The sequence below is a fragment of the Melanotaenia boesemani genome, chromosome 5 (genome assembly GCF_017639745.1).
Source record: "Melanotaenia boesemani isolate fMelBoe1 chromosome 5, fMelBoe1.pri, whole genome shotgun sequence".
NCBI lineage: Eukaryota > Metazoa > Chordata > Actinopteri > Atheriniformes > Melanotaeniidae > Melanotaenia > Melanotaenia boesemani.
The window spans coordinates 38,874,973-38,881,068 of record NC_055686.1 but is presented as its reverse complement, the minus strand read 5'-3'; positions in this window follow the sequence as shown (position 1 = coordinate 38,881,068).

Sequence of the window (6,096 nt, the reverse complement as noted above, 5' to 3'; positions counted from 1 at the left end):
TGCTTCAACAAAATCCACAAACTATTCAGGTTTAATCTGCTCTAATGAAGGAAATTTCACTGTTCAATAATATCACAAAACCTCCAGACACGTTCCCTCCTCATCTTTACTCAGCTGACTTCTGCAATTCCCTTTTGTCCATCTTTACCTGAAAAATCTCAAATATCCATCAACAGCTTGCCACTGTAGGAGCTGCTGTCTCCATCACAGACCCTCTACCTCCATTTCTTTCTATCCCACACCCGTTCTCAGATTTCACTATTCCATCTCCATCTGATATTTCTGAACTGATTCAGAAATCCAAACCTTCCACCTGCCTGCTCGACCCTCTTCCTACAGTCCTAGTCAAAGCTTGTCTCCCTTCACGGGTTCCTCACATCACTGCCATCATTCCTTCCTCCCTCAACACCGGATATGTTCCGCTAGCCTTCAAGACTGCTGCTGTCACTCCGATCATCAAAAAACCTGGTGCTGATCCGTCTGACTTCAATAACCTTCATCCCATTTCTAATCTTCCCTTTCTCTCCAAAATTCTGGAAAAGGTTGTCGCCTCTCAGCTCCACAAACATCTCGCTAATAATAACCTTTACGAACAATTCCAGTCTGGCGTCCGTCCTTTTCACAGCACAGAATCTGCTCTGTTAAAAATAAGCAATGACCTGCTGATGGCGGCTGACTCCGGTCTCCTCACAATCCTCATCCTCTTAGATCTCAGCGCAGCATTCGACACCATCTCACACAGCATCCTCCTAAAAAGACTGGCAACCCTTGGTGTTTCTCATACTCCTTTCACTTGGTTTCCTCGTATCTCTCCAACCGCACACAGTTTATTCAACTTAAGGTCCACATTTCAGAGTCCCTCCCCGTCTTGGCCGGTGTACCCCAGGGATCTGTCCTGAGCCCCTTCTGTTCATCACTTATGTTCTTCCCCTTGGCTACATTTTCCGTAAATAAAATATCAACTTCCTTTCCTATGCAGACGACATCCAGCTCTACATCTCCTCCAAAACGTACTCCTCCCTTCCATCTTCCTCTCTCTGACTGTCTGCTGGAAATCAAAGCATGGTTCTCCTCCAATTTTCCAAATATTAACATTGATTTTCTCAGGTGTTCAAATATTTATACTAACTTGCAGTTGTATCATACAAATAAATTGTTAAAAAATCATACATTGTGATTTCAGGATTTATTTTTAGATTATGTCTCTCACAGTGGACATGCACCTACGATGAAAATTTCAGACCCCTCCATGATTTCTAAGTGGGAGAACTTGCAAAATAGGAGAGTGTTCAAATACTTATTTTCCTCACTGTAGATATATATATATATATATATATATATATATAGATAGATAGATAGATAGATAGATAGATAGATAGATAGATCTGAAGAAGAAGTTGAAAATGTCTTTCAAGAAGCCTTCAGAGCTATTCCTGAATATTACTTGAAGTGTCACGAGAAAGCTTGTCCAAGAGGGTTCAGACTGTGTTGAAGAATGAAGACAGTCAAACTAAATATCAACTTTCAAGCTTGTTAGTTTAAACCAGGGGTGTCAAACATATGGCTCGGGTTTAAAACTGGCCTGCCAGAGGGTCCAGTCTATCCCATGTGCTGAATTTGGTGAATGTGCACATGATAGAAGAGATTTTTTACACCTGAGGGAGAAAAATATTATAAACTGCAGCAAAATATTGTTGAAACTGCACTTATTTTTCCCAAGAAGTTTCAGTATGTTCATAGAAGTGTTTTTTTTTTTTTTAAATAGTTAATTAAATGTAAATACTTGATAATGTGATTGTACTTTTTTGCAGGAAGACAAAGGGAAAAATTTGGAGTTCGTGTGCTTCATAGGTAATTACGCTCTTATTTTATTGGTCCAGCCCACTTGAGATCAAATTGTGCTGTATGTGGCCACTAACCTAAAATAAGTTTGACACCCCTGGTTTAAACTATGTTTTAAATAAAGAAATGAGAAGAACCTCAGCACTTATGTTGCTAAGTGACTTCTATTTTGACCCAGATATTATGATGAAGCCACTTTCTGTCAACCCTTCGACTGAGGACAGCCTAAAATGAGGGTAATCAGGAGCAGCCAAACATCTACAAAAGACAAGAAGGTAACAGCACGTTTCTGTCTGAAAAGAAAAAAAAATAATAGTCCTGTATGTCTGGAATGAAGCCAACTTAGAAAATAAACAGAAGTTGTTTCAGGGGCAATTCTTTTCTCCTGAAAGCCAAAAGGATGACGTGCAGATGAGAAACGGCTTGGACACTGTGTTCACTGTTAGTAATAAATTTTGCTTTATACATTCATTTTACATCATTTTAGCCTCACAATCTGACAGCTGAGGCTGTCCTGACAATGAACGCCTGCTTGTTGACTGTTCGTTAAAGTTGGAGTTTTAAGGGTTAGGGCCTTATGTACACTTTCAAAACTTTGTCTCAGCTAGATCCAAAGATTTATTTAATCGGATTTCCATATGTATTTTGTTTTCTTGTAAATTAGATTAAATTAAATTAAATTAAATTAAATTAAATTAAATTAAATTAAATTAAATTAAATATCTACTCTCTCCTCTACATACAGTAATTCATCCGAGGCTCATTTGACTGCATTGAGCTGTTTGTTCTCTATGTCTCTAGTGTGGAAAATAAGTCTTCTTGATGAACTTTGTCTTCTGATGAGACTCTTGTTCTTCTTCTCTGACAGTTACTGCCAGTCATCACCTTTATCACAACTAACAAACTTTCAAGACAGCAAAAGCAAAATGTTCTGTTTTGTCTACAGCTGGAGAGAAACTAGCCAAAGTCCTCCCCTCACTTACTTTTGTACTCCATACAGGACTCTAAAGTGCTAACACAGACCTCTGCTGTGTACAGGAAGCTGACACTAATCAGTTATGATGGTCCAGTGTGATCCCAGCAGGCTTCTGGCTCTGGTGTGCGTCTTCACTGCCAGTCCTCCATCTGCCACCGGATGCACCACCGAGAGATGCATGACGACAAAATGCAGAGATGGATGTCTGAGTAGTTTAAGACTTGAACAGCAAACTATCAGATATGATGGTGGTAAATCATTTGAATACTTTCTACATTGGACGTATGAGAGGATAACACCAGTTATGGAGTATGGACACTTTTTCAATAAAAGTCTCTGACGTTCGTTGTTATCTTCTATAACTGTAAAGAATACAGCGATTTCAAAACAACCCTTTGTCTTTGTCAGAGTGACTGAGCCAAAGTTGTAGCCAGTATCTCCCTTGTCAGATAATTTGTTAGTATATATTTCTATTGTTTAGTATAAGAGAGTTTTTCACTGTTAATAGAAAAAATCAAAAACAAAAGAATCAAATATAGTGTACAGGTAATGCTAAGTATAGCCAGTGAGTTATTTTCAATCCCTGTCCCAGAGGTTCTGAAATCTGAAAATACAAGAAAGTATAAACATTATTTATTTATTTATTATTTATCATGTCCATTGTAAAAAAAAAGATCCTCAACAACAGAAGAAACTAACTTTGTCCCCCACCTGTTGCCCAATGTGAGTTGGAATACGCTCCAGCCCATGGTGTGAACAGCAAATGGCAAAAATATAGACACAATGAACGGATGGATTCTTGTATAATGTACACTTTCTAACACACAGTGAGTCACAAATAAGGAATTTAACTCGGGGGAATTTTAGCACAAATAGTAAAGAATAAATAAAAATAAAAGCAAATAAAGACTAGAAAATAGAAGCAAATTAGATGTAAACATAACATTAACAGGATATTTACAGGTTGGGATAGTGCAGAAATGTGCAATTATGTGCAGTTATGCATCAGTGTGTGTGTGTTAGTTCATCAGAGTAATGGCCTGGAGGAAGAAAGATAGGGTAATGCTGCCATACTGTCCACCAAACCCACCAGAAACAGAGTTTCTTCCCCCAGGCAAGCAGCTGTGTCCCTCCTCCGCCTCCTTCTGTCTGGACGCATTGCCAGCCCTGTGGTGAGCGGTCTTTATTCTGGTCTCTGAGGTGGCTACTGGTTGCCCGGGGCTTGGGGCCCTCCCGCTCTGCCTCTGTTCCCTGGAGGGGGCATGGTTGCATTTGCATGATCACTCAAGACAACACACCCCTAATGTTTAGTACACACATCTACACACACACCTACACACATATACCAGCTGCTGTTGTGTTTGTTGCTGTTGATGGTTTAACTTTTTCCTCCCACAGGTGCCCCTATAGATGGTCTATAGACGGCCTATATATGGTCTATATATGGTCCATAGATGGTCTATAGATGGTCCATAGATGGTCTATAGACGGTCTATGGTCTATATATGGTCTATATATGGTCCATAGATGGTCTATAGATGGGCCATAGATGTCTATAGACAGTCTATATATGGTCCATAGATGGTCTATAGACGGTCTATAGACGGTTTATATATGGTTTATAGACTGTCTATAGACGGTCTATATATGGTCTATAGACAGTCTATATATGGTCTATAGATGGTCTATAAATGGTTTATGGATGGTCTGTAGACGGTCTATATATGGTCTATATATGGTCCATAGATGGTCTATAGACAGTCTATATATGGTCTATAGACGGTCTATATATGGTCCATAGATGGTTCATAGACGGTTTATATATGGTTTATAGATGGTCTATAGACGGTCTATATATGGTATATATATGGTCTACATATGGTCCATAGATGGTCTATAGATGGTCTATATATGGTCTATAGACAGTCTATATATGGTCTATATATGGTCTATAGGTGGTCTATAAATGGTTTATGGATGGTCTATAGACGGTCTATATATGGTCTACATATGGTCCATAGATGGTCTATAGATGGTCTATAGATGGTCAATATATGGTCTATAGATGGTCTATATATGGTCTATATTAGGTCTATGGGTGGACTATATATGGTCTATAGGTGGACTATAGATGGTCTATATATGGTCTATAGATGGTCTATATTAGGTCTATGGGTGGTTTATATATGGTCTATATATGGTATATAGATGGGCTATCTTTCTATCTTTCTGCTGTTTTTTGGCTCAGTCCAGCAGTTATAAGCAAAAATACATTTTAAAATAATAATTAAAAATAACATTTAGGATTCGGAGGGAGCCCCATATCCAAAAGGTTCACCTTGGCAGAGTAAATCTGTTCAGCACAACATGGCAGCCAGACCATCATTCTGCTGTCACGATGCTAGACAGGACAGGTTAAAAAAATATAAAAGTTCCTTCCTGGTAAATGACCAAAGCGGGACCGCAGAAAACCAGACAAAACCAGACAAAGTACCAGAGAGCGAAGCACCAAGGCCGTCTGCGGCTCAATCTTTGGCCTTCGGTCTTCAGTCTCAGCTCTAACTTTCACATAGAAAGGGCAGGTTTGTGATTCATCAACATATTTATTTCAAACCTGTCATGTACTGATGCTTGGTCAAGAGCCCTTACCATCAGTTTCCAATGCATGGTGTACCTGTTAGCATTGCTTTCAAAAGAACAGGACTGCTACATATTGTTATTTATCCCTCTAAGACAGTAATTCACCAGCTGCATCAACGTAAGTATGTAGAGCTGCCTTATAAGTAGCACAGGCCAGAGAGCATGAAGGAGAAGAGTGGATTAAACACCTGACTATCAAGTGTGAGACATTAATCCTTGAAACTGCTGTTTAGTTTCCTGTTTTAAAAAGTCTTTCGTGTTTTTTTTTTTGCCCGTATTTATTAAATCTTCTTTTGCTATATATAGTATGATTTAATTATGCATATGAGGTACTAGGTTAGGGTTAGGCAATACAAGTTTTTGGTTAAGATTAGGCATCAATAATAAACTTAGTTAGGGCTAGGCAGTACATTTGGTTTGGATTAGCCAATACAAGTACTTAGATAAGATTAGAAAATTGTCTTGATTGGGCATTAAAATACACACACACACACACACACACACACACACACACACACACACACACACACACACACACACACACACACACACACACACACACACACACACAATTTATCACTGTTTGCAGACATGGAAATGTGTTCAGAAACTGGAAAAAGTGATACCTTGAGAGTACT